The following is an 18,561-nucleotide window of genomic DNA, read 5'->3' as shown; positions in this document are numbered from 1 at the left end:
TGTCTGTCTTGATTCCAAGAAAATTCCCCAGTCTGTTTCAGTGAGAGAAATTCCTGAGTCTCTTCCAGTGAGAGAACTTCACAGAAAGAGACTTAGGAATTTCTGCCTGGAAGAGACTCAGGAATGGGGAATTTCTGAGCTTCTCACAGGAAGAGACTTAGGAATTTCTCACTGAAAGAGACCAGTCTGATCCGGTGAGAGAAGTTACCCAGTCCATTCCAGTGCATGCCCAGGTGGGATAGAAGAGGTGATCCTTTCCGTTTATGTAGCTGCCATTATGTGTGTTTGGGCTACACACACCTTGGCTCCAGCCCCTGACCAGAGTCCAGTGATGGCTCCAGCTGCCGAGCTCAGTAACGAGTCCACTCCGGCCCCAGAGTTAAGTATCGAACCCGTTTCTGGCCCCTGAGTCTGCATTGGAGCTCGTTCTAACCCCTGAGCCTGCATCAGAGTCAATGAGTCTGCTCCAAAGCTCGCTCCTTCCTGTGAGTTCACTACAGAAACTAGTCCAGTCTATGAGCCCGTCCGAGATTTAACTCCTGACCACGAGTTCACTCCCGAGTGTACTCTAACCCATGAGTCAGCTCAAGAGCCTGCTCACGCTCCAGAGTCCATTCACGAGTCCTCTCCAGAGTTCAGTCCAGAATCAGCTTGTTTCCCCGAACACAGCCAGGAGTCCACTCACTTCTCTGAACTCAATTACGAGCCTGATCTCTGCCCCAAACTTAGCTGGGAGCTGACTCAATTCCCCAAACTCTCTCAGGAGCGTAACCCTGTGCCCGCTCTCATTCCAGAGCTAAGCCCAGAGCTTACTCACTTCCCAGAGCACAACCCGGTGTCCGCCTCAAGTTCCCTTGTCTCAGCCACAAAGGCTAGCCAAACCTCCGTTCCTCCCTGATCCTACATTGCGGTCAGGATGACCGTTACTAGCCTCCTCACCACGGCCAGGGTGGCCGATGGAACCTCCTGTCTCCTGTGTCTCGGGCATGGCAGCCAATAGTATCCCCTATGCTCCTATCTCTTGTGCTACGGACTCATGGTCCTTGAGCTACCTTTACCGCCATGGCCCCGTGAGCTACCTTCACCAGCATGGCTTCCTGAACAACCGGCACCTCCCTGGTTACCTAGGTTGCTGGTGCTATCTTCCAATCAACGATCTAGTCAATCAGAAACAAAGGTACTTTACAATACTTGACACTTTTTTCTTTTTCCTTTCCTTTTGTTTCTTTTTTTGGGGTGGAGGTATTGTTAAAAAATGCAATGTGAAATGAGAAGACATCTTTGTAATATATGCATGTGATTTGAATTCAGTTTTGTCCTTCTCTTCAAAAAAGCAATAAAGAGAATGTTTAAAAAAAAAAAAAAAAAGTCACAACTTTACAATCTAGCATCTTTACACCTTCAACAATTTAACAGTTTACTCCACAGTTGTTCAACAAATGTGATTTTTAACTCAAGAAACCATGATTTTAGTTTTTAATACTCACATTTGAAAACACCCACGTCACTTTTCTCCTCCGTGTTTGATTATGATGTATCTTCTCCTGTGGCCTCCTGGGAAGGCTTGGATAGAAAAGTATCCCAATGAGTGCTTTAGAATCTGGGCGGGAGCAGTAGGCCATCCGGGAACTTCTCACCTACTCTTTTATGAATATTTTATTATATATATATGTGTATTTGCTAAGTATCTTAAATTATTGCATGTGTATATATATTTGTATCTTAAAATATTGTTTATATATAATTATTACTATTGTCTGTTTATTAGCAAATACATATGTAAAAAAACATTGGCAGAAAAATGTATAGACCCAATTTACAATTCATCATCACAACTACAGTAGTCAATATTTGAGGTGGACCAAAACCTTTCATCAAAGTTTTCCTAAAACCTTCTTAGGACAACTTAGATGAACTTTTTTGATACACTTCAAATGTTGACTACTGTATTTTAACAACTCTTAGAGGTAAGATACATATTCATGTATTTGTTAAAGAAAAATAAATCAAGTTTGTCTTTCATCAACTCAATAAAACGGTCATTCCTCCAGATGCGCTCAATGGTGACATCAGTTTTGGTGTCTGTTATGAAATCACACCAACTCAGACCTGTTACTGTGAGCTGTCCCTGAACCTGCCAGTAACATTTGTGGCTTTCCTTCAGTTTTGCTTGACTGTTAAGAAATTTGACGTGTGCTACATGAGAAATGTCATCGACATCAGAGCATTTCACTTCTGCACGTCCAAAGGGAGGGTTCTCAGTCGGGTCGTACACTCTGCCATCAGGGCTTGTGCCGAGGTGTGGCGCATCAGGATGCACAACAAACCCACACTGTGAAACATTCACATTCATCATGCCAGAGTATTGAAGCAAGACTTCAGGCTCTAGTTCCAGTCCACGCTTCATTGCAGAAGTCTGCCGAATCCCTTTAATTATTCATGCAGTTAGTGCCTGGCTGGAAGTTTCTCCCCTCACGTGACACCTCATGGAATCTACTTGATGTAATTTGTGGTAGGCGCATTTGGTTCCATAGAGCAGACTGACTGATCCCGTGTGTCTTTTTCAATTATTGTGCTGAGCTCTTTAGTTAATGTTAAGCTTTCTAGGAAACACATCTCAGGGAATTTGGGGACAAATTTAAATCTTCCTTCAAATTTGTACACATCCAGAGGAAGTGTAGGGAAGGTTGGGGGTTCTGCATGCTTGACAACATCCCTTGATGACACAGCTGATAGGATAGCAAAGAACTTTTGGGTACCAGTCCAAACTTTGACTCCACCAGATTAATTTCTGACATGCCATGCAGAACCTTGCAGATCATTGGCTGAGGTCTGACACTCCTTAATGATTCCACAGAAAAGAGTACCAAATTGTTTGGAATAGGACCTACAAAAAAAAAAGAAAAAAAAAAAGACACAGGTGTTATAGCTGTGACCACACAGTCTGTTTGCAATGCAAAAGAAGTTTACATGTTCCAATGTCTTTATATTACATATACTGTATATTGTATGCAGTATATGTAATATAAAGACATTATACAATATTTATAAAGACATAATACAATAAACATTGGTAGATGTAAACATCTGTCACAATGGTAGACATTGCGGACAGACTGTTGTTTGGGGTGTGTATATCAGTGTTTACTTGTTTAGATCTGAGACTTTTACTAAGCCGACATGCCATACCGTTTAAAGGTGATGTAGGCTATCTAGGACAAAAGCTGTTTTAAACACAAAGGGTGGTATCGACTAAATATCGATTTGATTTAGTTAATAGAAATTAATTGATAAATAAAATCTATTTATGACGTTTCTGAATATCATAGCTGAGAATCTCTCTGTATGACCCTGTATATATTGGATTGATTTTAATAACTTTAATGTACTTGAAACGTGCACTAAGCACTAGGAAAATTCAAGTATCGGATGGGGACTATCAAAGGGTTAGTTCACCCAAAAATGAAAATAACGTCATTAATTACTCACCCTCATGTCGTTTCACACCCATAAGACCTTCATTCATCTCCTGAACACAAATTAAGATATTCTGATTAAATCTGATGGCTCAGTGAGGCCTGCTTTGACAATCTCAAGATCCATAAAGGTACTAAAAACATATTTAAAACAGTTCATGTGAGTTCAGTGGTTCTACCTTAATATTATAAAGCAAAGAGAATACTTTTTGTGCACCATAAAACAAAATAACGACTTTAACAATATAGGCCTTTATCACACTTCCGCGTTCGAAAAGTGGAAGCTTCAAGTATTAGCGTAAAGTAACTTCCGCTGAAGCCTTTAACATTAGAATGTTGTGATTTATTTTTGTAAAATTAAACACAGATACTTATTCTAAAGACACCAACCTCTGTTTACGATCATAATTGAGTATTGTGAAACAAAGAAAAAAGGATGCATAATATTCTGACGCATATTTCGTTATTTAAACGGGAAGTGCGCAAGCCATTCTGTATGTGTATGCGCAATACTTCAGATTCTTATCTTATTTTCTCACAGAACTGCAAAAATAGAATACAAACAACATATCACTTTAAAGAGCTTTAATTAGACAAAGCTTAAAATATTAACTACAACTAAAGTCTATTTTGGGTGGATTAAATTAAATGTTTGGGGGAAATTTATTGTATTAAAAATTTTCATCTTTTTTTTCCATGGACTTACTTTACGATGCTGGCATCAAACTGAAGTTGTTTAAATAAAGGAATATGTCCAGCCCATAGACAATTATTCAAAAATAACTGGTTTGATTATTGTAAACAAATCATATCCTCTGTGTTAGAGTGCAATATTGGATAGCATTATGCTGTAATAGCCTAATGGGTGGTTATATATTGCAAAAATAACATTACAAATAAAATTAAATCAGTCCGATGATTCCTCTGGCAGTAACCTGAGCTGCGCGCTGCTCCGTCAGTACACCGTCACCGGCAGCACTGATGATCGCCTCGCTCAGATAATGTTACACATTAAAATGAAAGATGACATAGGCTACATAGTAGGATATCATGCAAGTCTAAATAAACAGTTTTAAATATTAAAATTTATTGTTAAGTTAAACTAAACAAGTATCATTTTCTTCTCAAAACTGGCACCTGTCCATTGACAATAATGCAGGTGGAAATTCCTTTACACTACTAATCAAAGCCGGATGTGACGACACACGTACTGTGATAAAGGTCTATAGTGATGGGCCAATTTCAAAACACTGCTTCTGAGCTTTACGAATCGAATCAGTGATTCGGATCTCCTATCAAACAGCTAAACTGCTGAAATCACGTGACTTTGGCGCTCTGAATCACTGATTCGATTCATAAAGCTCCGAAGCAGTGTTTTGAAATCGGCCCATCACTATATTGTTGAAAAGTCGTTATTTAGTTTTTTTGGCACACAAAAAGTATTCTCGTCACTTTATAATATTAAGGTAGAACCACTGAACTCACATGAACGGTTTTAAATATGTTTTTAGTAGCTTTATGGATCTTGAGATTTTAATGAATGTAACAAAGGGACTCTTAGGGGGTCATTTGAACATAAGAAGCATCAAATCAAAAAGTGATCAAGTCCATCACCTCTTATTGAAGTCGAATTTAGACTATCTTTGTTTATCAGAGACTTGGCTCCATGAAAATGTTTCCCCTGCAGTAGTTCAAGTGCCCGGTTTTAATGTTTTTAGAAAGGATAGAGTAGGTTCCAAGGGAGGTGGAGTAATGATATATATAAAGGATAGTATTCAGTGTAATGAAATTCAGTGGTTAAACAGTCAGGATTTGGAATGCATTGGTTTAAATATTATTTTATCACCACAAATGTTGTTCACTCTTATTGTAATTTATCGCCAACCCTCTTCTAATTGTAGTTTTTATAACAATTTTGAAAATCTATTGAAAGAATGTAATTTTAACAAAGAGGTAATAATTATGGGTGATTTCAACATTAATTGGGAAGATAAATCCACTAGGAAAAATCTCAAACTGATAACCGATAGCTTTCATCTTAAACAGTTAATAAGTGGGCCTAACCTGAGAGTCTAGTTCGACATTAATTATTACTAGAATTATTAACCTTTCAATTATTCAGGGTAAATTTTCAAGCGTTTGGAAGTCAGATATTGTTGTCCCAATATTTAAAAGCGGAGATCCATTCTCTATCGTTAATTATAGACCAATTAGTATTCTACCCACCGTTTTTAAGGTTATGGAGAAATTGGTTGCAGAGCAGATTAGTTGTCATTTGAATGATAGTTCATTTACTTTGCATCCAATGCAGTTTGGCTTTAGAAAAAAGTACTCAACGGAGACAGCAAATTGTTATTTTATAGATAATATTAAAACTCTTTTAGATAAAGGTGGCGTAGTAGGAGCCGTGTTCCTTGATCTGAAGAAAGCCTTTGATAAAGTTAATCATAGAATTCTCATATCAAAGTTATCTATTATCAAATTTTTCCTTGCATACACTCAATTGGATAGAATCATACCTGTTAGATCGGTCTCAGTGTGTTCGAGTACAAAATCACCATTCAACTGATCTACGTACATCTACTGGTGTTCCTCAGGGATCTATTCTGGGTCCTTTGATTTTTGCTTTATATATAAATGATCTTCACTCTGTATGTCCTGGCACTACTTTACAAATGTATGCAGATGATACTGTAATTTATTTACATGGTAATAGTGTCTAATGAACTTACAAATCCTATGGTTAATGTATCAACATGGTTAAAGGAAAATTGTTTACAACTAAATGTGTCTAAAACAGTATGTATGGTTTTTTTTTAGATGTTTTTGTGTCTGCGGTGAGGCTGCAGGTAGTTTCTCAATATAAATACCTTGGAGTATTGATTGATTCTAAACTTACATTCAAAGTTCAGGTAAAAAAGGTCTGTAAGCAGGTTAAGTTTAATCTTTATAATTTCAGGCTTACTAGAGATTATATGTCACTAGAGGCAGCTAAGATGTTTATGCACTCTATGGCTATTTCTCCCATTATTTATTGTTTAACAACCTGGTCTCAGGCGAGTACAGTGACTCTAAAATCATTAGAGTCTTTATACAAACGTACACTTAAAGTTCTTGATAAGAAATTGGTACATTCTCATCATTGTTCAATATTAAAAAAATATAATTTGCTGAGTTGGGAAAATATGATTAACTATGCAAATGTATGCCTGATGTATAAGATTATCTATGGTTTAACTTCTCCCCCTCTTAGTCAGTTAGTTACTATCAGAACAACTGCTTATCGCTCCACTAGAGGTGCGTTAAGAGGAGATTGTGTTATACCACTAATGCGGTGTAATCTTAGTCAGTCTGCTTTCTCTGTTAAAGCTGCACGACAATGGAATGCTATTCCAGCAACTATAAGAGAACTAGATACATATCAATTATTTAGAGTTCAGGTAAAGAAATGGTTTATTAATAATCAGCTCTGTTAACATTAGAATTTACACCTGCTGGTTGTCCTGCTATTGTTTTGTTTTGTTTTTATTTTATTGAGTTTTTTATATTGATAGGTGGTTTTTATGTAGTGTGATATGTTTTACTAGTATGTATTTTAACCACATATTTCTTTCTAGGGTGACTTGTAATATTCTGTCCAGGAACTACAGATGAAAAATAGCCTTCGGCTAATTCTGGTACATTTAGAGAAATGTTTTATTAATGTCCCTGTTAACTAAACAAATAAATAAAATAAAATAAAATGACATTGCTGTCTATGTGTCACGAACTCCGTAGCTCCCTCCTCTGGCCATCGGAAGGAGCCCTCACCTGAGTACTAACATTCATACACTACATTTCCCATCAGCCTTCACAAACGACATAAGGGTGAGAAATAAATGACATTATTTTCATTTTTGTGTGAACTAACCCTTTAAATGACTCTGATCAGACTGGGGGCACAAAAAACTGAATCAGGACATCCATATTTAAGAAATTTAGCACTATAGTTTGTACATCATTTGATAAATAAAATAATGTAAATGTAATCACCTGTGTAGGCCCTATAAAGAGTAGACTTAACACCACTTCAGTTTTTGGTTTCCTCACAAGTAAATGGTCAATTGGTTCAGGATGGATTACCTATTTAAAAAAAAATATATTATTAAGAGCAAGAGTCTTGACTCGCCAATCTCCCCCACTGGCCTCTTTGGGCCCGCCGTCGATGGTTTCGCCGAGTGCTTCACAGCGGCACAAAAGTCGTCCCAGGCCATGCGGCACTTGCCAAAACGCTCCAGCTCCTCTGCTTCGAGCCGCCCTAAGTCTGCGCCAGCTCAGCAGCAGCCACCCAAAGACAAGCCGCCAGCTGCTAAGCCCACGCCACGGTCTGAGCACAGACTACGCTCGCGCTCTGCTAGGCGCCACTCTCCTCCGGCGCGACAGGGACCCTGGCCCAATATAGCGTTGGACCCTGCGCCTTAGAAGTCGGCCTGATGTCCGAGAAAGAAAGAGGAGGAGGTTAAGTCCCGCCGCGGCCGGACCACCCTCCAAAATGCCTCGCCCAGTTTTTCTGTCACCCCGTTCAGTTCCAGGTGCTCAAAAAATGTTTGTTGTCTGCACAGAGCCTGTTCAAATGCCCTGGCAGTGCACCGCTGTTATAGCGACAAAGATAAAAAAAACAAACATACTCAAAAAGAGAGCATATTTCCTCTTCCACCCTACACATGCACCACAGTCCCTCACAGCGACTAATTCAGATCCTCGCCACACGGGCCGAGGCCTGGCAGGCCATCCCCGGAGTGTCAGCTTGGGTTTTGAACATCATAAAACAAGGTTATGTACTCCAATTCACTCAAAGGGCTCCGTTTTTCAACGGTGTGGTCCAAACCTCTGTGGAAAGCAAGAATGTGCATGTCCTGCGTTCCGAGGTAAACGCCATGCTGGCAAAAGGGGCCATAGAAGTGGTCCCTCCAGCACTGAGCGAGTCGGGGTTCTACAGCAGGTACTTCCTCGTCCCCAAAAAGGATGGTGGCCTCCGGCCCATCCTCGATCTCAGACAGCTGAACAGGGCCCTAATAAAGCGCTCATTCAGAATGATCACTTTGAAACAGATCTTCCCACAAATACGCCCGGGAGACTGGTTCTTTATCCTGGATCTGAAAGATGCTTATTTTCACATCCAGATAGCCCCCCATCACAAGCAGTTCTTGAGATTCTCCTTCAAAGGGATGGCATATCAATACACGGTCCTCCCGTTCGGGCTGTCTCTGGCTCCCCGAACTTTTACAAAGTGCATGGATGCAGCTCTCTCCTCTCTGTGACGAAGGGGCGTACGCATACTGAACTACCTCGACGACTGGCTCAGTCGGAGGCGGAGCTACTATCCCACAGATCCGTCATCCTCAACCACAGAGTGCTTGGGGCTCAGGGTCAATTTTACGAAGAGCTTGTTATCCCCCAGCCAACGTGTTTCGTTCCTGGGAATAATTTTAGACTTGATCCACATGAGGGCCACAATCACTCCAGAGCGCTCTCTGGCCATTCAGCAGCTCGTGCAGGCCTTTACACCCAGGGCTTCTCTGCCGCTCAGAATGTTTCAGAGGTTGCTAGGTCTTATGAGCTCAGCATCTCCAGCTCTGCAGCTGGGCTTACTTCGCATGTGCCCTCTGCAGTTCTGGCTGAAACCACAGGTCCCGCCCCTAGCCTGGCAACATGGTCATTGCTCGCTCAGGGTGAAGGAAGAGGAAGGTCGTCTTTACGGATGCCTCCAAGATGGGTTGGGGAGCTCTATGCGACAACCGTTCAGCCTTTGGTGCATGGACAGACCTGGAAAGCAAGCTACATATCAACCACCTAGAAATGATGGCGGTATATCGAGCTCTCTAGGTTTTCCTTCCTCTCCTGGTGGGTCACCACGTCTTGGTCAGGTCAGACAACATGACGGTGGTGTCCTTCATAAATCACCAGGACGGCCTCTCTTCAAAGCCCCTCTTCACTCTAGCAAAAACCATCCTGGAGTGGGGCCAATGCAACCTGCTCTTGCTGAGAGCAGTGCACATACAGGGCGTGCTGAACATAGGGGCGGACATGTTGTCCCGGAGCAACCTTCCCTCAGAGGAATGGTCACTCCACCCCAACTCTGTCCAGAGGATTTGGGATGTCTTTGGGAAGGCAGAGGTCGACCTCTTTGCCTCAGAAGACAATCATCACTGCCCAACATATTTCTCAAAAGCCAGGGATACGCTGGCCCACGACTGGCCCAGCCGTCTCCTTTACGCATTTCCTCCAATTGCGCTGATCCCCCAGGTGATCAGACGAGTCAGGGAGGGTGCTCACAGGGTCCTCCTGGTGGCTCCTCTGTGGAGGACCGAACCATGGTTCTCGGAGCTATCTCAATTATCATCCCTGGAGCCATGGCCGATCCCCCTGAAACGGGACCTCCTCTCCCAGGCGAGAGGAACAATTTGGCACCCCAGACCCGATCTGTGGGATCTCCATGTGTGGTTTCTCAACGGGAGCCTGCTAGCCTCCCAGGGAACATCTTAAACACTATCTCTCAGGCCAGAGCTCCATCTACAAGACATCTCTACTCCCTGAAATGGGCTGTCTTTGCCGCCAAGTGTACAGCATGGGGCGAGGACCCATTAACTTGTGACATATCCCAGATATTGTCCTTCCTTCAGGACTTAATGGATAGAGGCCGTACTCCCTCTACTCTTAAAGTCTACGTTGCAGCTATAGCAGCTTCTCATGTTCCTATAGCGGGGCAGTCGATAGGGAGAAACGACCTTGTTGTTCGCTTCCTTAAGGGATCCAGGAGGTTGAATCGCCCTCGTCCCCTCACGGTTCCTACCTGGGATCTTTCAGTGGTTCTCAGAGGCCTTAAAGGCCCTCCCTTTGAACCAATCCAGACTGCCGACCTACGGCCCCTCTTGCTAAAAACTGCCTTGCTGCTAGCCTTAGCATCAGTTAAGCATGTAGGAGATTTGCAGGCGCTCTCTGTGAGCCCCTCGTGTCTAGAGTTCAGGCCTAACGACTCCAAGGTCGTCCTGAAACCAAGACATTGATATGTTCCGAAAGTCTTATCTACCCCCTTTAGGGCGCAGATGGTTGTTCTCTCTGCTCTTCCTCCTTCTCAGGATGAACAGGAGCTGAACCTGCTCTGTCCTGTCAGAGCACTGAGGTCTTACATTGACCGTTCCGCCTCCTTTCGTCAGGCAGAACAACTTTTTGTCTGCTTCGGGGGCCGTTCAAAAGGTCTTCCGGTCTCGAAGCCCAGGCTTTCCAGATGGATAGTCGACGCCATATCACTCGCTTACTCCTCCTTAGGCCTTCAGTGCCCCTTGGGTGTGAGAGTGCATTCCATGAGAGGTATGGCCTCCTCATGGGCGTGGTCTTGTGGTGTTTCCATTGCCAACATCTGTGCGGCGGCCAGCTGGGCCTCTCCGTCTACATTTGTCAGGTTTTATAATCTGGAGGTCCCTGCGCTTCAATCGCAGGTCCTTTCTGCATAAGCTTCCCTGCAGTATCTAACTTATGATTCTGCATTATGACCCCGACCGAGTCGGAGTGTAATTTTATTTCGTGCCCTCTTCTTACATATACTCTAGGCCCCCCTGGTGCCTTAGTTATGGGCTTGAGTGGATGACTAAAGTATTTCAGTACCCCGTTACCTGGGTTTCCCTGTTTGACTGTCAGTTGTGAGCCCTTTCTCAAGTGCTCTGCTCTGATGCTCAGTCGTCCCCCTGCGTAGCACAGCGTGATTGTACTGTCCCCATAGCGTCTTGTCTTATTAATAAACTATATTGATTAATAAGACGATGTGCGTGAGACACCTCATACCGTAGCTTCAGTCAAGTATAATCGATTTGCCAAGGTGAGACGGTCACTTATATAGCCCGAGACCCCGCCCCTTTTGGCAGGCTCTCTCACCATTGGCTCACGCATTCTGCGCCGTCATTGGTTCGTTTTCTTAAACTTTATGAACTAATGCACGAGCAGTTCACACTGTATGATTGTATAAAGGCTTCAGGATCGGAGAAAAAGGAGTTTTTCCCATAGCGTCTTGTCTTATTAATAAACTATATTGATTAATAAGACGAACGACGCAGTACTCGTTCCGTATCTACGGGAACCGAGGTTACGTTAGTAACAGAGTACGTTTTCCTTGCCATTGTTCTAGGGTCAGCAGTTTTACAAAGATATAAATACCATGATTAGTTTTACCAGTATGTAACCACTATATATCAACATTAAATATTAATTCATAATTACCTACATGCATTACAGCTGCATATTTATACCTGTGAATGATTTGATGTGCTACCATGGCGCATGATGAAGGGAACGTCTGCCAATTCCACCAAGTTGTGAAAACGTATAATATGTATACATTAAAATTACATTTAACATTTAAAATCAGACATGTTCAAATTCCAGAGCTTGTAGTAGGTTCCTATTGGTAAGACTGACTTACTACAGGTGACATTTTGCCAATACGTACAGCGAGCTACAAATTCACCTGTAGTAAGTCAGTCTTGCCAATAGGAAACTACTACAAGCTTTGGAACATGAAAAAACCTTTTACTTTTCTTTATAAAAACAAATTGTGTACTGTATATAAAATGATGTATTGGCACAATTTCACCTGTACAAAGTCAGTCTTGTCGCCAAGAACATACTGCAACCTTTGGAACAATAATAATAATAATAATAATAATAAAAACTTTGTGAATTACAGTGATTTTTTTTCCCTGAAAATAATTGTTTATTGTAAGTACATGAAGGGAGGTATTGACAAAATGTCACCTGTACTACAGGAACTAAAAAGGTTTGGAATTTTAACATATCTGTTTTTAAATGTTAAAACAAAGTCATTGTAATGAATACAAATTATACCTTTTAGCCACTTGGTGGAATTGGCAGACAGTCCCTTCATCATGCATTTACCAAGCTCGGAGAGCCCCCTAGTGGTCGGGAGTATTTCCGTTGTGTTGTGGCTTGTTTCCGTTGTGTTGTAGTATAGTATATCTAGTATATCTAATATGATTTAGTGTACATAATTCACTTGACAACAGGAAATAAATGTATATATATATATATATATATATATATATATATATATATATATATATATATATATATATATATTTATATGTATTCTGTTAATCTTTTTTTTTTTTTTACTACCAAGACAAAATGTGGTTCAGGGAGCATGAAGAATCATTTTCACACATGAATTGGCCCCTCTGAATCCTGACCTTAACCTCATTGAAAGTCTCTGGGATGTGCTGGAGTAAACTTTACAGACGCTTTACTCTTGCATTGTCAATACAAGATCTTGATAAAAAATTGATGCACCTCTTAATGGAAAAAAATGTTGTGATGTTGCATAAGGTTGTTGGAGCAATGACATGATGAATGCACAATGTAATCAAAGTTGAAGGCACTCCCATTAAATATTAGAGTGTGCAACATATATATATATATATATATATATATATATATATATATATATATATATATATATATATATATATATATATATATATACACACATTACACAATGAATATATGAACAATGAATCTTTCATAATGTTTACACTTCATATGTTATAATAATAGGATTCGTGAGCGCGCAAATTTCAGCACTGCATAAAAACTCCGGCATTCTCTTTCATCATCTCGTGTTCGAGATCCATCTATGGGAATGGCATCCGTACCTGACCTCTGCAGAAGCATCCAATTGCACCAAGTCTGGCTAGACAGACAGAAGCGTGTAGCCAATGCCAGGTAAGGCCCCACCCCCTTACCTGAGAGCATATAAGGCCCGTACGCGCAGCTATTCTCCAGTTGACATTCGCTTCTCACGACCTTTAGTTTAATATTCTCACAGCTCGTTGGATTATTTGCAAACGTTCGCATTTGTCTTCAGGAGGACATATCACTCTGATCAGCCTCCGCCGGACGTGATTGTCTCGCACTCTATTTTGAATTGGGCTGACCAAGCCGAATCTGCTTTCCTTAAGGACATCATAACGGGTGAACCCTCATTCGCAAACGAGCTGCCCGGCTCTGGGGATGAGGACGACGCAGGCCTTCTCGAAGGCTCTGATGATGAGGAGGCCATCCCGCCTTCTGTAGCTCCTCAGGCTCATGCGCCTGCAGCTCTACAGCAATCCGTCCTCTTTGAATATTGTGAGCGAGCGGCCGCTCACAATAAAAGGTCCATCCATCAGGCTTCCTTCAAGGCTTCAGCTTTAGCAGTTAGAGCCTTAAACGTTTCCTCGATCCTCTTGGCTTACCAGGCCGAGCTTCTCAAGGACATGGGTCAGCAGTTGGAGAAAGGGTCTGCCCCGCCCTCGCTCTGGAAGGAGATTGTCACCGCAATCTCTTTCTCCGCAATGCCCGCCAGGCCGGTAAGTGCGCACTGTGGCTCAACCTATAAGGGCTCCCTGATAGCGAGAAGCAATGTGTCGCAGGAGCACCAGTGGAGGCCGGTCAAGCCCTCTTCGGCCCTGCCGTCGCCGCCCTTATGCAGCCGCGCTGTGATGACAAAAAGAAAGAGAACAAGGCTTTTAAGTTGTGTCTGCCCCGGAAATCAGCGCCGCGCCAGGTTCCCCCCTCCACGGCCATCTAACCCAACTGCAGTGGGTCGTAATTTTCAGAGTCCAGTCAGAGCCAAACCTTGTGGGAAACCGCCAGCGCAGCATGGTAATAACATCCTTTGCTGCGGCCGCGGCTAAAAAACTTCATAACTCCACTACCTCTGATCACAAACGCAAGCGGCCGGCCTGATGTACGGTCGTGGGGGGCTTTGAGTCAGTGTTCGTGGGCAGACAGCACATTGAACGCCTGCTCTGCCTTTCATATCCCCCTGTTAAAGAAAGGGAGGGTCTTTGTTTGCGAGGTAAGCCCTCCCTTACTAATGGGTGCCCACCCTATGTTCAAAGAGGTTTCACCCCCCCCCCCCCCCCCCCCCCCCCCCCCCCCAAATGTCTAACAAATCATATGAATTCGTTAATAAGAGAGAACCTCTCTTTGCAGAGAGAGGAAATCTCTCTGAACCCCTGCATGTCGCCCCTAGTTCGTCCACTAGATGGCGCCATTGCTTCACAAATGAGCCAGCCGGGCACACACGAAGCCATCAGCGCCTCACCGGCTCGGGTAGGGACATTCGCGAGTTACGAGTCAGCTTGACAGACTGTTTCGGCTCCCGAGTGGGTGACACGTACAATAACGCAGGGCTACAGAATGCAGTTTGCAATGAAACCCCCGCATTTCAACTGTGTTCTCCCTTCACACACGGAGGAGAGCGCCGCTCACATTCTGAAAGAAGAAATCTGGGTGCGATTCAGGTGATGCCCCACAATCTGATAAATCTGGGATTTTATTCTCATTATTTCCTGGTCCCAAAGAATGACGGTTCTCCCATTCTGGACCTCCGAGTGTTAAACAAACATTTGAGGAAATACAATTTCAGAATGTTAACCCATGGCACTTTGGCCCGTGCCATAAAACAGAACGATTGGTTCACATCGGGCGATCTGAAAGATGCTTTTTTCCACATAAGCATTTATCCGCCACACAGGAAGTTTCTACATTTAGCCTATCAAGGCACATGTTACGAATTCACAGTTCTCCCCTTTGGGCTCGCTTAAAGCCCAAGGACTTTCTGTCTGTGTGCGGAATCTCTTGGATTCAGGGTGAATGTAAACAAGAGCAATTTTACACCTAGTCAGAGTGTGATTTTTCTGGGCTTGGAGCTGAACTCAGTCTCCATGCGAGCGCGTCTCTCTCAAGAGTGCGTTCTCTCTCTAATGAACTGTCTGTCACAGTTCAGAGAGGGAGCGAAAGTGCAATATCGCACATGTCTCAGACTGTCTCAGGCCTCATCTATCCAGGTTTTACCTCTGGGACTTTTGAGAATGAGAGCATTCATGAAATGGGTTTTGTCACTGCATTTCAGCCCGTTACACGACCTTTTCCGCTCTGTAACAGTGACGCATGCCTGCATGGCAGCTCTGCACCACTGGAGGAGCGCTGACTTTTTACGCACAAGGAACCCCTTTGAGGACAGTCATGTTGCGGAAAATTGTGACGACAGATGCGTCCTTAACAGGCTGGGGAGCCACGCAGGAGAGCAGAACGGTGAGCGGTTTGTGGCCGAGCAGACTTCGTTCAGCACACATAAATTATTTAGAGCTTATGACCGTATTGAAAACTCTAAATTATTTTCGGCCCTGCCTGCAGGGACATCATGTGCTCATACGCTGCGACAATACCACAGCGGTGGCATACATCAATCACCAGGGTGGTGTGCGCTCATCGAAACTTCACTCTCTAGCTCACAAGCTTTTTTAGTGTGGAGCAGGCAGTTTTTCCTGTCGTTACGTGCGACTCATGTTCCAGGAATTCTGAACAGAGGCGCAGACCTTCTATCGAGGGGGAACCCACTCTACGGAGATTAGCACCTCATTCCTCAGATGGTGGGCTTGATATGGATGGGATTCAGACAGGCAATCGTAGATCTATTCACCTCGCACGAAAACAGCCATTGTCCTATGTTCTTCTCGCTAAAGGACGTGGACGCGCCCCTCTGGGTAGATGCACTGGCCCACTTATGGCCCAAAGTTCTCTTGTATGCTTTTACTCCCCTGTGCATGATAATTCCCACACTGGCCAGGGTGAGAGAGAAGGGCCTGTCTCTCATTCTGATAGCACCCAGGTGGCCCAAAGCACCGTGGCTGGCAGAGATAATTCCTTTGTTATATGCCCAGCCCTCCGCACAGATCTATTATCTCAAGCGAACGGGGAGATTTATCACCCACATCCGGACAGGGTGGCTCTCTGGGCCTGGTCGGGCAGCAACCTCTAATCCGCAGATTTATGAAGGGTGCCTGTCGTTCCTTGCCAGTCATCAGGAGAACTGTTCCTGAATGGGACCTCTCCATGGTGCTGGAGGCTCTGTCTCAATACACTTTTGAGCCCCGGAGAAGTATTTCCCTGAAGCTAATGTCCTTCAAGTCGGCTTTGCTCTTGGCCTTGGCTTCAGCTAAACGTGTCAGTGAGCTACATGTGAGCTTCATTCCTCGTGCACTAAATTCTCTTAGTGGAGATAAGGTTTTTCTTAAGCCTAACCCGGCTTTTATGTCTAAGTGCTTCCCTGTGTTCACATCAGAGGTGTTGGAGCTGTCTGCTTTTCATCCTCCACCTTTTTCCTCCACGGAGGATCAGAGACTGAATGCTCTGTGTCCCATACGTGCATTACAGACATATATTACCAGGACCAGTACTTTCCGGAAGAGCGACCGGCTCTTTATTTCATGGGCGCCCCCTCACAAGAGGACTCCCATATCTAAGCAACGCCTCTCACATTGGCGTGTGAATGCTATTGCTTTGGCATATGAATCTAAGGGAGTGCAGCCCCCAGGTAGCATCAGAGCTCATTCCACGAGGGGCTTAGCCACCTCTTGGGCTTTGTTTAGAGGAGTGTCACTGCAGGACATCTGCTCTGCTGCCAGCGGGGCCTCTCCCCATACATTTGTGCATTACTACCGACTGGATGGTAGCAAAACCTTGGTAGCACATTCTGTTTTAGGGGTGGGGTCTTCATAGCCCTCCTTGTTACCTTCTTTTCTCCCTTCCTATTTACACATTGTTGTAAAAGAACAAAGGGTGTGTGGGCCGGCAGGCCATACACAATCATGTCACCAAGCATGCATTTACATTCCTGCCTGGGTGTTTATAATTGTATTGCTGGGTTTATTTGCATGTGTGTGCTTCATACATGTTTCATGTCCTCCCTGTGCACAGCAGTCATGTGTGTGCGACAGGGTTGCAAGGTGCATGATTATGGGACGTGTCAGGCACCGCCCCCTTGGGTTGACCGTCCTTCTCTGGCTTACAGAACTTCACTGTGAGTGTATTGGGCAATCAGGGAGCTGTCCATGTCTCTCCCATAGGTGGATCTCGAACACGAGATGATGAGAGAGAACAATAGGTTACTGTCATAACCCCGGTTCTCTAAACATCGAGTGGAGAGATTCACCAGCTTTGCCCCGCTTGCCGCACGAGAAGCAAATATGTTTACTGGAGAACAGCTGTGCGTATGGGCCTTATATGCTCTCAGGTAAGGGGGTGGGGCCTTACCTGGCATCTGTCTAGCCAGACTTGGTGCAATTGGATGCTTCTGCAGAGGTCAGGTACGGATGCCCTTCCCATAGGTGGATCTCTCCACTCGATGTTTCAGAGAACTGGGGTTACGACAGTAACCTATTGCTTTGAGAGGTGAGAGGATTCGAACATAAACACCTGATTGTGTTGCGTCTCCATTGCGTCTCAGAAATCAACAGATATGTCTGTGATTGGCTACATTGCGCAACACTGCAAATACAAGTTATATATAGAATCTCGCATATGCTTCGACTGTAAATCATTTTTATTTTATATTAGTTGTTCTTGTTGCTTTTTTGCAATATATGAATAACAATTTATTAGTTTTTAGATATTTTATGTTTAGATATTTCTATTTTGCGGGAGTCCCTTGAATAATTTGATTCTCCCGCAACCCGCACACGAGTAGTGTCTCACTGCCCACGCCTGCACGCGCTCATCAAATCTTGTCCCATGCCGCACTCTGTTGCGTTGGGTCCTGCGCGTCCCGCAGGAGTGCAGGTCTCTACTTTTGACCGCTGTAGCGCCGCCGTCAGGCCGATCGGGGCAAGCCTTGGTGACATGGTAGGCGGTATGAGTACTACCAGCCCTCAAAGTTTCAAGTCTCTATGACTTACGGTTTGGTCTGCCCAATCACTTTTAGAGGAGAATGCTGATTCTTGGAAAATTTAACAATTACAAGAGGGTTTCAGCGCTACACGCTTGAACCCCTAATTAGTACAGGCATCAGTGTTGGTATCAGTGATAACTGACTTTCATTAATAAATAGATTCTATTAAACAAACAATTAAACTGTCAAATATTTAACATACAGTATTTATGTTGTTTCCACATTAATTTATCACATTGATTTAATGTGAAAATATATTGATAATTACAAAATTTAATGTTAGGAGCAATTACCTGTGATTAATTACAGAAGCCTTTAATA

The 18,561-nt window shown here is 43.4% G+C and overlaps 1 protein-coding gene and 1 long non-coding RNA gene across 3 annotated transcripts in view; one reads left to right on the top strand and one right to left on the bottom strand.

Moving 5' to 3' along the window:
* Positions 1-18,561, top strand: part of LOC127503526 (uncharacterized) — a 66,639-nt gene that overhangs the window by 1,734 nt on the left and 46,344 nt on the right. The window lies entirely within an intron of this gene.
* The window catches only part of LOC127503525 (DNA repair protein RAD50-like), a 95,872-nt gene that overhangs the window by 43,570 nt on the left and 33,741 nt on the right, over positions 1-18,561 (bottom strand). The window lies entirely within an intron of this gene.

Source organism: Ctenopharyngodon idella, chromosome 21 (assembly GCF_019924925.1).
Source record: "Ctenopharyngodon idella isolate HZGC_01 chromosome 21, HZGC01, whole genome shotgun sequence".
Taxonomy (NCBI): Eukaryota; Metazoa; Chordata; class Actinopteri; order Cypriniformes; family Xenocyprididae; genus Ctenopharyngodon; species Ctenopharyngodon idella.
The sequence above is the reverse complement of the archived record's forward strand: the minus strand, read 5'-3'. Positions and strand labels throughout refer to the sequence as shown.